Genomic DNA, 23,774 nt, shown 5'->3' with positions numbered 1-23,774 from the left:
ATATTGAACATAGGGGTCGGAAGCAAATTGAAAGTGGGGGCTAATTGAAAGTTGAAGGGGGGCTTAACCAACAAAAATAGGTAAACCCCCATTTTCAGTGCCTATATACTATGTATATATTTGCAAAAAAAGTTGGGGGCTAGGCCCTGCGAACCCCCCCCCCCCCTCGGGGTTCCCATGCCCATGTTGGAAACGCGGTATATGCATTTGGACATACATATGTATATGTACCAGGCAATTGGTTGTCATGTCAACAACTTCGAATGCGTTTATTACGATTTCTGCGTTTCTAAAGCTACATGTTTATTTGTGTCGAATAGTATAACACACTCTAGCTGCAATAATATAGCCCTCTCCTTTCAAACTGATACCCCCCCCCCACACACACACACACCACCAACACCGCCACCACGAAAAAAAAGAGAGGGATACATTATTACAGCTAATACGGCACTTATTCACAAAATTAAAGGAAGATAATTATAAATTTTTTAAAAATCGCCTTTTTAACTCGTTTTTATTTAAAAATATTTATATATATAAAACAAACCAGATATACAAGTGCTTGTTAATAATATTGTGCAAAAGTGCTGCATGTATTTCTAGAGACCTCATTGATTTGAAATAATATTTTAAAAAATTAATTCTTAATAGGAAGATGTTTGTATTAAATGAAGTTTACATTAGTACTTTAAAAAGTTTACAACTTCTTTAAAATTCCTTTTTATTTACTAAAAATATATTATAATGATTTTCAATCAATTGCAAAATAGGTCAAAGAATATATACTGAAAGGAAAAAGAAACGCAGGGTAGAATAATATTCGATATTTTTTTAACCGCATGATCGAAAATTACGAACAGCCCGTTATGCTGAAATTATACCATGTTTCCTACTAATGTTGATGTCCCTAGCATAGTAACTAGACAGTGATTCCTTAAATATCTAATTTTTACTTGAAATAACAATCTTAAAATAAATTGAAATATCGTCTAATTTAGTAGATTTGAAATGCACGAGGCCCCATGACGTCAAAATTTACTATAAAAAATAGTCCCATAATAACACGAAAAAAATTTTTGATGCAAACCGAGATAGAAAACGGATAACCTGATAAACTGATAACACGATACGATAGGATACACACACGATCGATAGGATACACGCACGATACGATACGATACACGCACGATACGATAGGATATACTCACGATACGATTGGATACACGCACGATACTATAGGATACACGCATAATCGGACGCGGTAGAATTGTAAAGAGTAACGTTGTGGGCACTGTTCAACAAGGGCAGAGTGCCCCAAAAAAAATTAAATATGGCAAAGTTTAAAAGAAATATGGTGGAAATGGCGTACAGGAGTAGAATAAGTGGTAGGAGGATAATGTATCTGAAGCTTTTATTTACGCTGTAATCTTGAACTAAGATGATAAACACAAGTCTTTGTGGCCAGTTCGGTTGAAATTGGTCCAGTGGTTCTGTAGAAGTCAAAAATGTGAAATGTTTACATACGACACACGACAGAAGGACACTGGACACTCTTTGATAAGAGATCACTTGGCACTTCGGCTCAGTCGAGCTTAAAATGTTACATATATATACAGCTTCCTGGAGTTAAAGAAAAAGTGCGACTTCTTGTAAAAAAAAAACGACGTTGCATTAATTAAGAGATAAAGTCCGCGTTTTCGTGAATGTTGCAGAATAACCTCTGAGGTCGAGAATTGTTGTTTAAAAGATAAAAGCCGAGGCGCTAGCCAAGGCTTTTAGATTTCAAACATTTCAAGACAGAGGAGGTTATTCTGCATCATTCACGACAACAAGGACTTTATTTCTATTCTACTAAGCAGCTCTAACATACGACCGATCGTTTCTCTATGGAGAAACGAATTAGGTCACCATGCTGTGAAAACACGTACTGTTCCATTTAGCACCAGATTGTAAATTTGTTTGCTTACTTGTGAATAGAATGCAGACGATTTGTGCTTTCGCTGCATTAAAATTAGCCTTTTATCAATTATAAATCTGTTTCTAACACATATATATATATATATATATAGATAATTCTTTTTGAGTATACAATAACACAATCAATTTCCTATTTTACCACTTTATAACTGAAATCACGGAGTTTAAATAGGGCGTAAGGAAGTCTATGAAACAGCCCAGCTTTACCTTAAAACCTACATTCATCAGCTACTTTCTGCAATATACAGTGTTTTAATTGCAAAAGAAGACACATCGATGTGGTCTAAATATGTATTTCATTCTTAAATCAGATGTACATTTCAACTGCACAGGCTCGATACAAGTACGTGTTTCTGATAATTTTTTGATGACGTTCGTTATTTTTTGAAGAAGAATGTCCGCGGTATTTCTTTGATCTCGGTAATAATTGTAGTAGAATTTTAATTAACATTTTTTATTAGGAGTATGTGCATAAAAGCAGGAAAAATATGAAAAGCTACATTTGAAAAACTAAAGTAAATTCACAAAGAAAATGAACATGTAAATAAAACGTATTTTATAGTCGATGTAAAAAAGGAACAATATATAAAATACTTCATTAGTGTTTATTCATTTTAAAAGCAGGAACCAGTGTGTGTCCTGGGGGGGGGGGGCTTTTATGATCAATACTGAAAAGAAATAAATGGTTTGAAATCTGTTTTTGTTGGTATATGAATCAAACATTTATGTTGAGCAAGGGTGCCTTTTCCAAAATTGTGAAACATGTGACCCTAGGGTCAAAGGTTCCTGTGAAGTGGGGGCATTACTGAGGGATAGTGGAAATGTATACTTTCCTTGATTGCCTGCTCTGTTTCTGGGTATTAAGTTATCAGAGAAAGCATCCAAAGTTTATAGTTATAATAAGCAATGGTGCCTGTATCAAAATTATGAATTTCATGGCCTTTGGTTTAAAACATTAACCAAATTCATTCGTTACAAAATTGTTACAATACTCAGATGACCTATAAAGTCCGTGGGCCTCTTGTTTTCTAATGTGCTATATTTGTCCCCGTGGCATTCATGTTTGACTTAATTTTGGAATATTTTCAAGTGTTGCTAACGACATCTCAATTTTACTAAGACACCGAAAGCAGGGGACAGCAATTCTTTGAATTTGCTTGTTTAAATCAATTTGGAATCTGATAGGTGGTGAGTCTGTAATACTTAATTCAAATTTCTAAAATGATTTTGAGTTTTAGAATGTTGATAATAATAGTTCACATTTCAAACGTTCAAAAACTCAAACTGATTTGGTATATGGAATTTAATATTTTAGTTCAAAAATCTAAATTTTCAAATTTCCAAACAGGTTTTAGTATTTTAATATTCTAGATTTTTTACCTTAAATATCCAAAATTAAAATTTCCCAAAACACATTCTGTATTTTTAACTTTTTAGTTTTTAATCTATCGTTTCTTCAGAAAGTTTACGCTCAACAATCTAAAAGTCAATAACATTTTTCGTCTTTTGATTATTTAGAATTTACTTCAAACTTCCAACTTTAAAACGTTTTAGATTTTAAGAAATTTAGAATTTTGATTTAAACACTCAACTTTTAAATAACCAAAGCACTTTTAATATTTTGAATTTTTAGAAGTTTACTTCAAATATCCAAAATATCAAATTACAAACCTGGTTTTAATTTTGAAACTATTTCAAAAACTCATTTGGTTAATCAAAAAATCTTTTATATATTTGGAATATTGAACTGATGATCGAATTTCAAATCGGGTTTGGACATTTGATACTTTTGATGTTTAAATTGAAATTCTAAAAAAAAAAAAAAAAAAAAAAAAAAAAACATCAAAGCGTTTTTGATATTTGAAATTAGAACATTTGAATCAAAATTCAAAATTATAAAAACAATGAAATTTTAGGATCACTATGCAATTTTTATGAAAATCTTTATACATATAAAAACCCTCAGAAGGAGGAAATCACAAACTATATATCGAAAACAGACATCTCATCAAAATTGACAGACAGTGAAAAAAGTTATTGTGATGATATTCCCACAATAAAAGAATGTGAAGAAGCTATCAGAAATATGAAAAATAAGAAATCACTAGGGTTAGACGGGATACCAGTAGAGTTTTATAAATTATTTTGGAATGATATAAAAACATACTTTTACGATGCCTTATTAAAATCATTTGAGACTGAAGAGTTAACTGGGACACAAAAGTTGTCAATCATAAGTCTCATTCATAAAAAAGGCGATAAATCTATTCTAAAAAATTATAGACCTATAAGTCTGACTAACTGTGACTATAAGATATCAGCATTTGTTCTAGCTAGAAGACTACAAACAGTTGTTTCAAAACTCATTAACAATAACCAATCAGCTTATATAAAAGGACATATATTGGATGTAACGCCAGATTAATTCAGGATATTTTTGATTACTGTTAAGATCAAAATGAAAACGGAATCCTACTTTTCTTAGACTTTGAAAAAGCTTTCGATACTATTGAATGGTCTTTTATGTTTGAAACATTAAAAGCTCTGAATTTTGGACCAAATTTTATGAAATGGATAAAAATATTATATAAAACCCCTAAATTTAGAGTAAAAAATAATGGATTTATTTTTAAAACATGTAATATGACTAGAGGCATACGACAAGGCTGTCCAATATCTGCTTTACTATTTATTATAACAGTTGAAATATTAGCTATACGCATAAACTCTTCGGAGGATATACACGGCTTCAAAATTGAAAATAATAATGAAATTAAGATGCTACAACATGCAGACGACTCTACAAATCCTCTGAGAGATATAAAATCTGTAAAACATGTAATTAAAGTGGTACAAAACTTTTCGAAAGTTGCAGGACCAAATCTTAACATTAATAAATCAGAATGTTTATTACTAGTACCACTGAGAAATTCGTACAATAGTATAGAAGGGATAAAAGTGACTAACGATCCAGTAAAAACATTAGGGATATTTGTAGGACACAACAAAAAATTATGTTTGGAAAAAAATTGGCAAGATAAAATAGATAAAATAGCACAGATTTTAAAATCTTGGGAAAAGAGAAAATTAACAATCTTTGGAAAAAAAGAAATAATTAATACATTGTGTATTTCAAAATTGCAATATAATGCAACCATTCTTCCCAATCCACCCGGAGAAATTATTAAACAAATAAATAAATTAATCTTTAACTTCGTATGGAATAGTAAAGACCTATAAAAAGAAATACACTTATTGGGGATGAAAAACAAGGAGGTATTAACATTATAGACATTGAATCTAAACTCAAAGCATCCAAGGCATCTTGGATTCCAAGGTTACTAAATACAAATTCTAGTCTTGTATCATTCTTAAACTATCATTTTAATAGGGAAACATTGTCATTAGAATACATTTTAAAAACTAATTTAACAAATGTAGATGACTACAAAGAGCTAAAAAACATTCCCATCTTTTACAAAGAATCAATCTGTGCATTCAATGCATGTAAAATGATTAAAGATTTTCCAAAGAATTTTTATCTTTACCAATATGGAAAAACAAACTTTTTACACATAAAAACAAACCAATTTATCTTGAAAATTGTACATAAGAGATCTCTATGGCGCAGATGGGATATTCCGTGATATTAGGATAAAATATTATACAAAAATAATATCTTGTGTGAATACCTCATTATGAAGACTATTTTTAATAAATTTTCAAAAACATATGAGTGTGAAAAGGCACAGTATATTAATATAAGACGCAGTACTACTGTACTATTAAAAGGAAACAGGTATACACAAATAAATAAAATAAAATCATCTCTTTTTTATAAAATATTCATCGAAAAGAAATTTTTTGAGACCAATAACGGAAAATTATTGGAGTGAATTGTTTGATACTCCGAGGTATCTATGGCTTCCATTTATCATGTGAAAATCTCGAAAATGTCTGATAAGTATATAGCAGAATTTAATTATAAAATATTTCATAAATTATTAAACAATAACCTGAGTGTGAGCAAGTGGAATCCAAATGTGCAAAAATTTTGTGCTAACTGTGGAGATGTAGAAAATATAATACATCTTTTATTTAACTGTAATGACTCAAATTTTATATGGCACAAAATAAGTACAATTTTAGGTTTCAAAATAAGTTGGAAGCATATTGTAATAGGTTTTCATGAAAACACAGATTTAACAAACGGTATGAATACATTGATATCTTACATTGCGTTAAAAATTTTTAAATATAAGATGAAGTGTAGATTGACAGATACAACTTGTAACAAAGATTCCCTGTTTAATTCTGTTAAATCATCTTTAAATACATATCAGCATATTGCAGAATTTTCATATGAAAATGTACAGATTCACAAATTGCTAAAAAAAGTTTGTTTTCATTTGTAAATTTAAATATATGTTACCAGCAGGTCCACAAAACCAGTTGTGGAGTCTATGTTAGCATGAGGGCATTATGGACTCTTGAAAGTGTGGAAGATGACCTATCATGCTAACATAGGAACATACTATATTCTTTATAATTCCATTATACAAGTATTTACACATTTGTCATAGCTTCTCATATGTTATCTATTATTATCATGATTATAAGTATAATTATCATTTTAATTATTGTCTCAAATTGATTATAGCTTTTCTTCTTTCTTTATTCTATGTGAAAAGAAACTGTTTATCTGTGTACGTATTATATATAGCTTTTCTTTTTTCTTTATTCTATGTGAAAAGAATCATCAAAATTTTAATGTCAATGCTTTTCTTTTTTCTTTATTCTATGTGAAAAGAATCATCAAATGTCAATGTGTAATGTAGTCTATCTGTGTGTTATTTATATCATTGTTTGTTATCAATAAAAGAGAAAAAAAAAATTCAAAATTTCCATAAATCTAAAACGTTTCAATGCAGTATTTAAGAAGTTTGAAGCTAATCTTAAGTGATAAAATGATGAAAATATTACTGAACTGTAGATTGTTGAGTGTAAATTTTCTGAACAAACGGTACACAAAGAACTCAAACGTTTAAATAAAAAATAATCGTTTTTGGAAATTTGAATTTTGAACATTTAAGATAAAAATCTAACATATTAAAAATTTTATTTTTTTTTTGAAATTTGAAAATTTAGATTGTTTAACTAATATATTAAATTCTAAAATACCAAATTAGTTTGAGTTTTTTAAAAAAAATATTTGAACTAATATTATATTAACATTCCAAAACTCAAAATAATTTTAGAAATTTGAATTGTTAAGTGTTTCACGGACCGTGATGTATAGTAACATCTGATTTGCAAAAGGAAAAACATTTAATATTCTGAGGGTAGGCATATATCCATTATCAAAACCAACAACACATATAAAAAAAGATACTTAAGATGTAAATGTTATAGCTTTTATTTTTGTGACGTAGAGAAAACAAGCAATAGCACTTTACATGTACATGTAATACGTAAATTGTATAATAGAAAATAACAAACAATTAAACACTTCTAATACAAATCCCACTGTAACAAGTTGTTTTGAAGACTAAATTTTCCCTCTTTCTTTCAGATGCAAAGAATTTACCAGGTGTAAGAACTTTGCAGTACAGACATGTACTTTACAGGCAGTGACCAAAATACTTTTGGGGGGGGAGGAGGGGTGTTGTTTTATTTTTTTCAATCTGCACAGTACTGATGTGTGGTGGATGTTCTCTGGTTGCCTTACACCAATGAATTAACAATTAGGCATATTACATGGATTATTTGGAATTCTGTAAATGTTTTTTTTTTTCACTTTCATTTGGTGTTTTATTTCTGTCCTTTTTTTTTTTTGATTGTGTGTAATAAACGCAATACTCTAACGCCATGTTGTTCTTAAAACGTTGATTGATAAGTCGGTAACAGTTAAGTTTTCCTGTTTAATTTCATTACAAATTAAATAGCAGATGCTCTAAATATACATGAAAGATAGATAGGTATATATTTTATCACGCTACTTTAATAGTAATTGAAATGAAGAGGATTCAAAACTGATTCTTTGTATATATAAAGAATTCCATTCTTAAAATAGACAGAAGCAAAGAAAAGCAATGTACATTTCAATCTGAAAAGGAATACTGATTATGGTTTTATTTTTTCTCCAGGGGACAATCCACTTCCAATTTCGTCCCGTGCTTTGCTCTACAAACGTTGACTTTACCGCTGTCATCCTTCACTATGAAATTTCTTCCCGATTCACTTGCATACTTGGCAACATCAAATTTTTCCGATCCTCCCTTTCCATTCTTAAGAAAGACGGAAATAAAACCACTGGCTTTTGGGATAGTGGCATATTCTCCAGAAGGGATGACGCTTACCCATTTCGGTCGTGGGATAAAAGTTGTATGTCATTTCCAGTGATGTTTCCGACAGTGATGTTTCCGGTATTGGTAGAATCGCCTGATATATTGATGTCTCCAGCATTGATTGACTCATCATTTGTGCTCGATGTTGTCTGGCCCATACTGAAAGAAATGAATGGATAAAAATGTGTATCTGTGCATAACTGGCATTGTGTTCCTTAATTACCAGTTGTTTTTTAAATCGATGATACATTCCTTTCAAACTTCTTATTTTGATACCCTATCAATGTAACAAGAGATTCTTGTGCATTTTTTTATATCTTGGGTAGGAGGGATTGTACAAACATGTAATATTCATTATTAAGCCGATTGTAAGACCCGCAAATATATACTGGGGAGGAAAATAAATTACATTGTATGTGCAATAATGTTCTGGCTAAAATATCTGTGATGGGAATGATGAAATTTTACACTTGAAACAAAATTTGTTTTTTATGATATAGAACCATGGTAATGGAAGAATAATTCAATTTAGAAGAGAAAAAAAATATATCAAATTTGTATCTGGTGTACAATATTTGTTTATTTTTATTGTCGAACGTATTCCAACACGCATTTCATCACCGATGATAAAGTATCTATGTACAGTGTTTGTAATTTGCAGATTTAGGATATTTAATCTTCTTAAAAATAAAGAATAACAAAGGACTGAACTATATACATTTGTAATTATTAGAATATTCAAAAATCAACTCATACTGAGTTTTGATAGATTGATTGTATGTTGTTTTAGGTCCCATTCAAGAATGTTTCACTCATACAGAGACGACATCATTTATCAGTGAAGGGCTTCGTATTTTGACTTTTACTCGCTACTCAGGGCCATTGAGCAGTGAGGGATCTTTATAAATGTAGTGCCAACGCCTGCCGTGACATGGGACCTCGTTTTTTAAGGTTTCATCCGAAGCACCCGCAACTTTCACTTCAGAGTGCCAAGCATGGCGAAGGAACAGTTGCTACTTATTTTTTGAAGACATAGGTCAGTCGCGGCCGAGATTCGAAATCACGACCTCCCGATCACGGTGCAAGCTCTCTATCTACTGAGATACCGTGAAGGTTTTATGTGTTTTGAAAACACTTTCAACTTGAATTAATTGTAACGGAAACCATTACAGACATTCCCCTAATGGCTTACCTACTCCAGCTTGATGTCGATTCCCTTTTGCATTTGTTAAAAGTTATTTAATAAAGTACAATTTTGGATCACAAGGCAAATAAAGCACTATGTTTAATTTTAGCCAATCTCTCACATTTTATCTCATAATAGTGTGAAAAAATATATACATGTCCCAGTGGGTTAATTTTCTATCTATTGCTTTGATTAAAAAGAGAGTAACTGTCATTAAACTTTATATAAGCCAGCTAGAATTACGCAAAACTAAATGCATATTCCTGATTTCAATTTTTAGTTAATCATAATGTAGATACGTGTTTAAAAAATCTATATTCAAAATCCAGTCCTCTTTTGTTCAAATTAAGAAAGTTTTAATGAAGTTGAAACGCACATGCATGAAATTGTGTTTAAATTGTTTGTAAAGGTCTATTATGGGTCTATATAAAAAAAAACCTACTTGAATATCATTTGTCTTCTTGTTTTTGTTTAAATTTAGATACAATTTATCCCCATGAATTGTTGCTGTTTGTTGAGAAAATATATAAAATCTTACCTTTCCAAAGATTTTTTTTTTTACTGCAAGCAACTATGTTGACAATTTGAGGATCAGACGTCTTTCGAGACAAATTTATTTTTTTCGGACTTAAATATAAGTAAAGATACACCACGTGATGTGCGCCACGTGATGTATTTGTGCATTGTAAGCAATTATTCCTAGCTCTCACGTACTGTTTCTCAGAAACTCTAAACCACTTAACCAAAAAGGCTTATAGACCACAATGCTCACCTACGTATCTATGGTCCTTTTGCTCACAAGTCTCTTATTCGTAAAAATTCATGTAAAGAAATTTAATCAGATATCAATGACCCCCATCCTACCCCCCCCCCACCGGGGGAGGGGGGCGTTATCTGAGCAAACATCATTTTAAATTACCTTATCATGTTCATGTTCCATACACTCAAATAAAAACTATGCATAGATTTTATACTCTTGAAAGACTTTTAATAAAAAACTTGAGGACAACGAATGTTGACTAACCTCAAATAATACAAATTCGTGAATAGGGAAAACAAGTATCGGGACATACCATTGGTGAGATCAGATGCCTAGGAAAAGTAAACATTCCCTGTTTCCTTTGTTTTCCTTTGTAAAACATTGATTGTGTTGTTGTCCCGCCCTGTCCCCGTAAGTTATGATTTGAACAAATCTAAACTACATGTACCTGCGTATGCTTTCATCTCAATATAATCAATCATGGCTTTGTTTTCCTTGGAAAAAAAATAATTTTACTCCTATATACATGTTTTTCTTAGTTCAACTTTGACCCTTATTTCTGCCCACTTTACACCAGGCAGTCTTGATTTGAACAAACCTCAATATACACTTTTGACGATAATACCACATACTAGTAAAATGACTGATCATGGCTATAGCATTCTTGAAAGAAGATTTTAAAGTATATTTCTTAGCTATTCCTTTTGTAAAGATTTAACCCGCTACCCTACCCGTCCTACCCTGGGGTCTTAATATGAACAAATTTTAATCTACAGAATGCCATGAAGTTCTTTTATAAATATTATTTTTTCTTGCCTGATGGATCATGAAAAATCAATTTTCGTAGAAAACGCCACCAAATTTTGAAAAATTCTTAAATCATTTCCCTTTGAAAAGGAAAATGGAACTGGCTCTGAGCAAACCTTAATTCCATTCTCCTAAACATGGTTTGTGGCAAGTGTGGCTGAAATTGAAGAGGTTGTCTGGAGTTGAAACTGTGAATGTAAATAGTGTACAAACAGCACACAACAGAAAAACAGTCGGACGAACGCAGGACACTTTTGATCCTAATAGTTTATATAAGCTCGGGGATCAAGTGAGCTAAAAAGACATGTAAACATGCAGTTCGCGTTTTTGCGGTGAGAGTTTACAAGTGATGCAGAACACATGGAATAATGTGGTTTTTCTTCTTACTCGGATCATAAATACGTAGGTGAAGTTTATAATTAAAAATCTTCAGTTTATGTCGTAAATTAAAAATGTATTGAAATTGAGAACCATCAAATACGTTTATTTTAATTTCTCATTGCTGTAAAATTTAAATGTAAAGGGATTTACAATAAAATGTCGAAAAATAACACAAATACAAGCAACACAAGTCAACATGATGTTGAAGATTTTAAAGAAATAGTTTTGTTCTGTTTTTTGTTTGTTGGTCGGAAATGCCATTACTTGCCCATGTTGCCGGTGGAGAGCTATAAATACATTGCTCTCAAAATCAATGAGCAGTAATCTTTTTTGTACTAACACCTACTCGACTCTGAACCTATACGTTGCATCCAAAAGACTTCACATCTCTAAACACATCAATATATTGTATAAGTAATATTGTTATTTTTCTGCTATATGTTGTTTTTGAAACGCAGGTAACAAAATCCGATGATAATGCTCCTCAGGAAAATCCGATGATAATGCATCTGAGGAAAAAAAACTAATGTAATTGAATCCTTTTTAGTACCTGACGCCGTGACATCAGGCACCAACACATTGTATATTAATTATATTTATTCTAAGAACATTTCTGATAAAGCTATATTCAAACACCTAAACTGTATAATGTTTGCCCTTGAAGAATTCAGTAAGATTTTATCATAATGTTAAAAATGTGTTTGTGTGCGAAATTCATGTTAAAATTAATATAAGTAGAAAACGAATCAAAGACCCAGAGAATTCCATGCATAAATTCTTTAATCTCCACTAGTATTTACGAAAACAATAGCATGATTGAAAAACAAAAAAAAAAAAAATGTAAAAGTCGAAAGTAGCGCATGAAGAAACGATGCCAAAAACATTATTTTTATTACCGCTAAATCTACCTTTTAATTATAATTGTAGATTTTATTCTTTACACTCTATAACTGGTAGATTTATTCTCTCAAACAACAAAATTTCATTAAAGCAAGTACAAACATAATATCAAATGAACAAAAGCAGGAAGCCCAATTTCATTTTGCGGATGTCTGACGTAAATCAATTACGTAATATTTAAGAGGGCTATTATATGTTATATCCCTACTAAAGTGTGCATGGTCTGTACCTGAAATTTTTCTCTCAGGCAAATTATTCAATCTTTTTTAAAATTCTGACGTGTATTCTACTCCATTCCACATTTATTATAATCAGACTAAAACTGTATTCGGAGTAGCATTTTGAAAGTATTTCATAGAAATTTCTATTTCTAGTAACCAAGGTAACAACTTTCATTGAAATCAAATACCGGTATACGGAATTATGTATCTTAGTGTAGTCTACCTTTGTGCCAATTTATATTAAAAAAACCCAGACTAAAACTGTATGATGAGTAGCATTTTTTGAATATATTTCACAGAATTTTCTAATTTTAGTAACCACGGCAATACCGTTCATTGAAATCAAGAACCGATAATCGTACAGAACCCTTTTGACTGCTTTTTTTTTTGCGGAAATAGAAAATAAAAACTTTAATTTCCAGTGCAAATACATGTTCATGATATATTACGTCTAAAATTTGATTCAGTTTTATTTTCTACACACTAGAATATGATAACCCACAAAACAAAGGCGCGAGCTCAAGCTGACATACAACTAGCATTCTCAAGCCTTTCTTATGTTATATGATGCAACTAAAATTGTTCTACATTTGTGGACCGAAGTTACCAATCAAATTGAACTAAGAGGTAAATTTCTAAATAAAATATAAAAAAATTTCCAAATCACTATGCATGCTGAATATTGTCTGTTCCATTGTGAATTATGACTCATTTTTAGTCAGGCTTATTGCTCAAAGAGCAATTGCCGGCTTATGTGATCCTGTTCAAGGCAGGATGTTGACCCCATAGTCGCCATTTTAAAGTTACGTGCAAAAATATAGTTCTTACTCTCAACCGCTTTTGAGATAATACAAACGCTAAATAAAGCAACAAAAATAAAACGAAGTTTTATCTATATAAAATAAACATTAGTAGTTAATGACTTTGAAAACCTCATAAGTCAAAGAACATAGTTCATTAGCGTAAGGATTTTTGATAATCAGTATTACCGTAGTTCTCTACACATACGAGGTAAAGCAGGAGAGGGAAACAGACTGGCCTGTTTGTTTACATTTAGCTGCGGTACCAGATTAATAATGATTATGATAAAATCGGACCGTGGCATAAGGAATAAAAAAAACTCACTGTCAGTGTCTTATCATTTATATTGATAGTTTAAAAAAAAAATTTCATCAGAATATAAACGTGATTCATGTAAGAAATCCATTCTACTCTGTAAATGAGCCCGGCTCTCTGTACTTCTGAGTACTTTGATTTAATCGGATTTTAGTGATACTTTCTCAATAAACAGCATATAATTATTTCAAAAATCAATTCACATACTACGTGTAAATACTGTTAAGATCCATTCTGATGTCATTTTGGCGGTAACTTTATCGCTAGAACTTGATAAAGTACAAAAGGGTCCGATGCAGGTTGATTTTACCTTATAAACAAAATATCAAATTTGAAAAATGTGTCTGCATCAAAAAAAGGAAGCCCAATTTTATCTCCGGATGTCTTACGCAAATCAATTACATAATGTTCAAGAGGGTCTTAACATTTTTTTTTTCAAACTAAAGTATACTAGCCGGAATTTTTCCTCTCAGGAAAATTATTTTAATAAATTAAAATTTGAACTTTACAGTTCACAATCAGAAAGTATGATTTTCCTTACACGACTCGTCATAAAAATGTAGATTGCAAAGATAAAAATGTTTTATTGAAAAAAAAAACTTGTGAATTTAAAGTTATAATAGACATTTACTGAATTCTGTCAATGTTTTGTCGGATCGTGAAATGGTTTTATACAGATTGCATTTTTTTTTCAAACATACTGCAAATATTAGTGATACATGTACATTGAATAAATATGTTAGAAATGATATTTCTATTCCTTTTTCATTTGCACAATGTGTGAAAATCAGCAACGTCAATCAACCAAACTTGTAAGAGATTTATTAGGACCCAACACTCCAAATAACACTTATAATAGATATGTTTATTGCATAGAGTAAATGAATTTTATTTGAATTATGCCAGTAGTTGTAGAGTGTTTCGGCTATTAAAGGTACTTGGACACAGATTTGAAGTCAATATTTTTTCTTTGATATTACGACATATATATTTTAAAAGCATTTCACACAAAAATTAATTAAAAATCTTATTTCATTTGATTGATTGATTGATTGATTGATTGATTGTGTATTGCTTAACGTCCCTCTCGAGAATTTTTCACTCATATGGAGACGCCACCATTTGCCAGGGGAGAGCTGCTAATTTTGTCCTATACTCGGCACTCAGGGCCATTGAGCAGGGAGGGATCTTTTTCGTGCCAGCACCTACTGCGACACGGGACCTCGGTTTATACGGTCTCATCCGAAGGACCGGTCTCCACGTATTTCATTTGAAAGTTATCAAAACTTTAAATTTTTTGACACATCCTTGCACTTTCACAAAGTTTAACCTTATTCTTAATCCTTAGCAAAAGTGACAATCTTGTGGTGTATTAATGAGAAAAATTAAAACTTCTATCCAGAAAAATAGTTTAATTCCGAGTACAAATGTTAGAAAGCAAAACTCCCACACAAGTATCGTCATTCCTAACTAAGGGTTGCTTACAGAGGTTAGCAAATCGAACACACTCGTGTTATGTAGACAGTTTTTGTAAACAGGGCACGAGTTCTGTTATTGTTTATATTTAGAATTCACTGGGTGCGTTCAATCCTCACAGTCTGCTTACTACAACTGCACGGACTGACAATATATTGTGTGTTTGTTTTGCTTTCAAACATGTCTACTTTGAATTTTCTGGATTATAGTTTTAATATTTTTCATTCATACACAACGAGATTGTCACTTTTCCTAAGGATTAAGAATAAAAATAATTTGTGAAAGTGCAAGGATGTGTCAATCAAACCCGCCAAAATATTTGAAATTATAATATCTTGTATATGAAATAAGATTTTGAATTAATTTTTGTGTGAAATGCTATTAAAATATGTAAGTGGTAATGTTATAGAGAAAATAATAACTTCAAATCTGTGTCAAAGTATTTTTAAGAAACCTCACCAGGGATCACAGATATAAACCATCTTTTCATTATCTCGTTACCTATGTTCTTGTGTTTGCTGTAATTAAGCTATATGATTTATTGAGAATTGAATAATGTTGTGCATTTTGGATTTCTTAGAATGATATTCCAATATTTTAGAATCCGTTTTTTTAGTCCTTTAATGCAAATGTTAAATTTAGTTACCAGCACTGTATGGTAACATAGCGGTTGTTCTTTAGTGTTTTTGAGGATGAGTTTTGATCGGTTTGTGTTTATCGTTTTTTGATAATAGGATCAATTTGTGAACTAGAGTAACCTCGCTTAGATAAGTACAACTTGAAGTCATTAAATGTTGCACATAATATTGTAGGGTCAGTAGTATTTCTTGCATGCCTAATGCATTCTCCTTTGATGAATCCTAAGCTAAGCGCTCTGTCTGTATGGGTACTGAAAGTAATTTGTTGATTTAATAACCGACTTGATATCCAGTTTGTTAAAAATTTGAAATTTGAGTCCTTTGTAAACTGTAGTATCAAGGAACTTCACAGTAGATAGATTTCAAATGTGAATCTTAGATGCTTTTGATAGTGATTGCCAATATTGAAGAATTCTTCAATCTCTTGTTGCATTCCATTTAATATCATAAAACTAGCATCACGGCATCTGCCGTGGAAGATAATTTTGCTTGAATGGTGGAATTGTGCCATTATATGCTCTGTGATATGATACATTCTATTGTCACATTTCTCTGGGCTTTGGATTGCACCCATGCTTGCTCCAATATAATTTGTTCGTAATATTTCCCGTCAAATTCAAAGTAATATTTTACGTATTTAAGTTAAGGTTATATCCGTTGGGTCCCAATAAATTTCTTACAAGTTTGGTTGATTGATGTTGATAATTTTTACGCTTTGACTAAGGACAATGCCCTGCCGGCATCATCCCTTGCATCGCCCTAACTTTGACGATCGACTTGTGTGGTTTATTTGGTCATCAAACAATCCGGCCACACTCTTAGCTTCTATTGTCTTCTAAGACATTTTATTACCAGCACTTCCTTTTCCAAATCAGCACATATTTGTAAAGGATTGAACTGCAACTTCAAAGATCGTCTATTACGCTTCTCTTATTATCATGCAAATACTTCGGCTTGCTCAAGTATACACATATTAAAGTATCTTTCATTTCATTACTATGTACCAACGTTTAACCAAGCAAGAAAACTTCCAAGGAATATCGGACTGTAAATACAAGGACATATTGAAGGACCAGGTCAACTTAAACCAGGAAGAATTCATTCAGAATTTGGACAGTCATGTGAAATTTCAAATTTCAAAGAAATAAACTCAATACATTTTTTCAAACTTCGATCGTATGTGGGAGAAAGCTTGCAACTTTGTCAACATAATGAGAAATGATGTGTTTTTATGTCTAAAACATTACTCCATACAATATGTGAACCATCTCAAACAGTCTCTTATTTCTGTGAGGTGCCCGTAGGAAATCCTAAAACTGGGCATTGTTTCTTTCTAACTGCTGAACAAAATTGGCATATGTATCAACTTTTCGAAAGTAATACGTGTAATTGTACTGACACGCAAAAGAAACGCAAAATAGAATTTTGTATCTTAAAAAAAGGATATCTTCAATTTGGTAAACATCGGTAATTTCACGGTTGACAATTTTCATACCATAACCGGAAGTCAAGTTTGAATCGGCTTAAAAGAAATCAAAAATTGCAATTTTAACAAAACATTTAACAATATTATGGAGTGTTAAAGGTTTTTACTGTTCATTATAAGTAATGCAGCAATATTTCAAAAATAAACTCTCCTATCGTTTCCTGTAATGATGAAATAACTTATTGAAAATGGCTTAAGTACGCATTTAAATTGCTTTAGCTGTAAAATTTCAAGGTAAAGGTGATAGAGAGTTGCTGATGCAAAATTTACTTCTTTACGCCTCAACGGGGTCTTACGTATCATTTGCATTAAGGAAAGTCCTTGTACCGGAAGTTCAAGGGCGGCTTCACTGCTCTAAGTTAGAGAAAATTCGACCTAATCTCTGAAAAGCGGACATTTAAAAATGGCAAAGAATAATTCCTTCGCTCAGATCTCGATATTGATTAACCTATTGTATCGTAGAAATTATGGTAGATCGCGGGTTTACTGTCTGCCTGAAAACATAGGCTAAAAATTTGTCAGCTAGCTCCTCTGGTTTTGAATTTTTCTTTCTGAAATTTTTATGAGATTCGTCTGCGTAGTTAAATTGTAATCGTAATTCAAATGCGCTAATGTTGATGAGAACATGTGACGCTTTTTCAATGAAATGTATAGTGAAATGCCCCTTTTCTTCTTGTATACGCATTTCAAAACCATGGTCATAACATAAAAAACGAAGCAGACGACTTTTATATTACTCGATACAATGAATATGAAGTAAATTTAAAATCGTTCTGTTAAAAAAAATTAATATGTGTTCTCGCTTAATATCTTGCAAAAAAACTTTAAAGATTTAAATTTTCGATCAAGAGTATGATATTTTCTTCACGACGTAATATAACGTTGGTGCGACGTCATTTTTTTTCCCGTATGCCTGCATGACTAAAAAAAATTGGATTAATCAACAGTTCACTCAAAATAAAGCATGCAATCCGTGAATTCAATTTGTTCGGTTTAATCATTGCCATTGTTTACCAACAGCGTGGCACAATTTCAATGTCATGTCTCAAGGGCAGAAGTACGGAAAAATTATAACAAATGTAAATAGATGAAAGGAGGAAAATCTTACCGGAAAAAAGAGCATTTTCAAACATATATATTTGTGTATCATTTTCATTTATTGATAAAATGTACCAGATTTTGAAGCGGAAATAGTGCAACTGAATTAAAATAGCTTTACGGCCTACATTGTATACATTTATACTTCATAGAATGAATTCATTTTGTCTATCACTGAATTAATAGACTTCAGTTTTCCCTCAAAATTGTCGTAAAGGCCATTTCTTGTAATTATTTTGCCGTTATTTAGAATACTATAGAAAGCATACAGTTTACTATAGAAAACAGGTAGCAGTATTATATTTATAGTACATTTACAACTAATATGCTCGTGTCCCCTAAATGAAAACGCCTGGTAATTTTCTTAATTTGCTTGTCAAGATATTTTTGGTTGTTGATAGGACACTAACTGAAAAAATATGGTTGTGCCCTCTAACTGATTTTACTTCCTACGGGCCAGCAACTTTTGCCATGACCCCCCCCCCCACACACACACACACTCACAAAACTTCAATTGCAGTCGTAAGCCGAATCGCTATTCATTGTCAATAATAAAAGGGTTTGAGTTAATGGATGACAATTTATAGGACGCAGATATTTTATTTGTGATATTTTATTTGTCGATGTTACCTTAATCAATAACATCTCTCCTGTTGATTAATACCCCCCCCCCTTCTTCAAAGAACATCAGTAAGAGAAATTTCATGTGTAAATGAAAGTTCATATTAATCATAGTTACTTTATACTGTCCATTTCTTTTTCGTTTTAAAAATCTTATACCTGTACTAATGTCATACAATATTGTTGCACATAAGAATATTACCAATCGTAATATGATCGTAAAAGGCGTACATCATCACGAAGAAAATGGATACCTTGTATATTGAGTTAGAGATGATTATTGCAGTGGCGTAGCATCGTTTTTGAAAGTGGGGGGGGGGGGCAGCCAGAGAAAAAAAATTACTTACCTGAAAAAAAGTTGACAAGCAAAAAAAAAAAAAAAAAAAAAAAGAAGGGAAAAGTACGGAAGCCCGTTGGTGCCACGTACGAAAAATATTTTATCTGGCGGCCGCCACATAATTTATATGGCGGCCGCCACTTATATATCTGGCGGTCGCCACTTATTATTTGGCGGCCGACACTTATATATCTGGCGGCCGCCACTTAATATCTGGCGGCCGCCACATAAATTATTTTGTGAAATGTGAGTGTTATTGTGTCTTTATTGGGTTAAGATATGATGGTATTGACACAGCCGCTGCTTATTGATGAAAAAGTTAACGATAAAAAAGAATTCTTAAATATTGGAACACCATTCTTGGAAGTCCAGAATGCAAAACTTTATTTAATTCTCAAATCAAATATTAATCTGCTCTATATAAAAACATATCTACTAGTTTGGAGTGTCGGGTCGTAATAATCTCTTACAAATTTGGTTGATTTTCACACTGTATACACCTCTGAAATCACACGTTAAAACATGCGCGCGCATCAGGTAGCCAAATGTTATCTGGCGGACGCCAGATAAAGTATGTGGCGGCCGCCAATTATTATGTAGCGGCCGCCAAATATTATTAAGCGGTCGCCAGATAAATATGCAGCGGCCACCAGATAAATTATGTGGCGGCCGCCAAATATTATGTAGCGGCCGCCAGATAAATATGCAGCGGCCGCCAGTTAAATATTTGGCGGCCACCAGATATTATGTAGCGGCTGCCAGATAAATATATGGCGGCCGCCATATAATTTTTTTGGCGGCCGCCATATATTAAGTGGCGGCCGCAAGATATATAAGTGGCGGCCACCAAATAATAAGTGGCGGCCGCCAGATAAAATATTTTTCGTACATGGCACCAACGGGCTTCCGTAGAAAAGTATGAAGTTTGCCAAGGTCGAAAATCCTATTTCGTGGGGGGGGGGGGGGGGTGGAGTGGGGGGGGGGGGGTAGGCTTACTTTTTTTCAGTGTCAGTAGGTTTACTTTTTTTCAGTGTCAATTACTTTCAGTACCAATTCTAATACTTCATTTTCGGTACATCACTAAAACTAAAAATATATATATGAGTCTTGTCTCTTCTTATTTTAGACATATGAAAAAGGTTAAATGCCTTGTGACAGAATGACAGAAAGACTGAAAGACATATGAGATTAAATGTATAACGCGGATGATGGGGTCAAAAATGCGATCGATTTTCATATGAAATATAGGAGAAAATGTTCGTTCGATGTACGTATATATATAAACATATGTTTCTGTATTTTCGATCAATACTTTTAACACTAGTAAAGATACTGGTTATTTAAAGATATCGATAGGTACATGTATTACGCAAGCTTTTATATCAAAGGTTACTTGAGATATTTTAAATGCCTGTCAGGGAAGGGTTGTGAAATACCCGCATATTTATTGAGTCGTAATCATGCATGGTTTCGGTTTTGTAATGTAGGATGTAAAGACATTTTGTAAGTATTGAAATTGATATCGCCATTTGCTGTTTAAAGTAAATCTAAGTATATTTGTTGAGTCATACATGTAATCTTGGTTTCGGTTTCGTAATCTAGGAAGTGAAAACATTTTGTGAGTATTGAAATGAAATTTCGAATTTCTAATTATATCACAAGTTACTGTAAAGTAAAACTCAAGTCCTGTATTATTAGTAAAAGTTATCAATACTTAGTACATGTAATTAGCTGAGGATCTGTATATAGCTTATCAATTTGTATAAAAATGAATGACAAAAGAATGAGAGAGAGAGAGAGAGAGATCTGCAACGACACATCAATAGGGCTACTGCATAAAATTACTCACTATTGTGGAGGGAACCTAACTGCACGTGCAATTTCTTGGCACTCATTTAATTTTAATTAAGTTTCCTTCATTATCTTAATTATAAGGAACAACCTAGAGGAGTGGGGAATGCGTGTAGGGAGACTTTATACATGTACTGTAGGTACCATCTTCGCTAGCCAAGGGTTTCTGATACGCTTCTCTCCTCATAAACCCTTGGCATACGGTGAAGTCAAAAGACGGGATTATTTTCCGTCACGTGATCTCGAATCTATCGATACGCACAGATTGCGTCATCGCCAGAAATAAAGACACGTGTTAAAAAAAATTAAATCAAAGTTTTTTCAAGAAGAATTAAGAAGCAGTAATTGAGTTATGTTTATGCATTATCTATAGAACAAATCTGAAGCTTCAATATAGATTCTTAATCATATATTTAGAAGATATTGGATGACACCATGGCTATTCATAGAATTGAATGTTATCTTACGGATCGTTGTTTACTTGCGTTTTTCATTTGTAAAATTAAAGAGTGAAGATGTATCCCGAACGCAGATATCGTCATTTACAAAAAACAGTTGCTGATTGGTCGACCTGGGTGTACTGAAATCCAATCAGAACTCTTGATAAAAATCCCAATTTCTATGAACACCGTAGGCCAAGGGTTTATGAGGAGAGAAGCGTATCAGAAACCCTTGGCTAGCGAAGATGTGTAGGTACAGACAATTTCGTTAAGCCTCAATTTCATCCACATCTCAACCTTATAGAGACAAGATAGACTGCAGAGTCAGGCAACCTTTCAAGTCGCAGAATCTAGCGGATCAAGAGGATGACCTAGTCAATACATTGAATAAAATTCAGCTTCCATTCTCTATACTTATTTTTATCCCATGTTTACCCCTTTATCCCGTGGATATAGCTCATGGGATATCGTTTTCATATCCCAAACTTAAGTGCAGTTATGACGTCACTATGGTTTACGCGTTAGCGTGATAAAGTAAAATATAGCGGAGTCTCATATAAAAAAAAAGTGTAAAACATCGGTTGTGAAGTATTAAACATGGGATAAAAAGAATCTCCCATGATTTGTAGTTGGATATGAGGCTCAGGAATAAAAATAAAACAACTCGTTGGATAAAAATCATATCCAACTACAAACCATAGGAAATCCTATATATATTGTCAAAATAATTTAATATAAAAACAGTAAAAAGCAAAAACTTACCTGGCAACTTAGGAGTTTTGAGAAGTATATATGAAATATGCAAGTAATGAAAACAATACATACAGGGACTTTCTTTTTGAATAACATAATAACTTAATGTAAACAGTATTTTCATAATTCATTATTAAAGTTAACATTCCTTCCCATTAATATTTTTTTTTTTTTAATTCAGTCAGTCTTTTACGTAATCTGAATGATGAAAACATTACTAGTATAAACATGTACTTCATGTTTTTATAGATACGTTCTAAACGACATTAAGAAAACTTATTGGGTTTCCCAGCATATTAGATTTCAATATCGCAAAGGCATACCGTAGTTGAAATTAAAAATGTAAGTTATCATTTGTTCTGCATACTTAGTTTGTACTTTCTCAAATGTGCTGCTGATTTAAATATAATTCGCTTTTTATCAGTAAAAAAATTGTGAAAATAGACTCAGGTCGAAATATGTTTGACTATCACCAAGTTCATTGTGTACTCATAAAGCCAAACTCTCGATTTAAGAAGGAACAGGGCCTTTTGCTGAAAAAATCCTGTCAATAATATTTTTTTCATATTTATATTTCACTTTTTTGATATGTTCTAACATTTTAAAATGGTCCCTCATGAGATTCATTGACTTATTAAAACATATCACATCGCAATTATCGCCCTGCATAGTGTTTGTATGAAGTTTTGATATGTCATTTTTACAAGTCAATTACAGAATGCAAATGCGAATTTTTACGCACAAATAATAAATGTGTTAGATAGCAACATATACTTAAATATTTCATAATATTCATAGTGTTTATATTAACTGAAAGCATTTGTGTAAATTTTGCATTGTATTCGAGCGGGATAATTTTCACATTTTTTAAGCAGCTTGAACGAAAAAAACCTACTTATGATAAGAGAATCTGTGAATAGATATTGCTTAATTAACGATTCAATGTCAGTCTTTCATCATTATTATTAACTGCATAAATATCGCAGGGTGAATCTTACCTTAATATCGTACAGGGCATCGTAGAATTAGACATTAGCATGATTAAACTGCTTCGCATTTATAATTTTCGAGTGCGGGAAATCAATTGCGACCTCACAGAAAAAAAAACACGCAAAATTATTCAAATAGAGGGAATCTATGCAAACAAACACGAAAAAATAATTTCAAAAATCTGGCTGGCGTGACGTGGATGTTATGGAAATAAACTTAGCATGAAAGGTGTAACTAATGTGTACTTGATCTCGCTGCACTGAGAATTCAAATATTACGTATATGACGTCATTGACGTCATGCAACAGGGTTAAGAGAAACCGGTGTCGGATTTTGCAATTTCACAGTATCTAAATGTTGTCAAGATCTTTAAAAAAATTTAATAT

Source organism: Saccostrea cucullata, unplaced genomic scaffold, assembly GCF_032062105.1.
Source record: "Saccostrea cucullata isolate Sc308-1 unplaced genomic scaffold, CSIRO_AGI_Scuc_v1 ctg164, whole genome shotgun sequence".
Taxonomy (NCBI): Eukaryota; Metazoa; Mollusca; class Bivalvia; order Ostreida; family Ostreidae; genus Saccostrea; species Saccostrea cuccullata.
The sequence above is the reverse complement of the archived record's forward strand: the minus strand, read 5'-3'. Positions refer to the sequence as shown.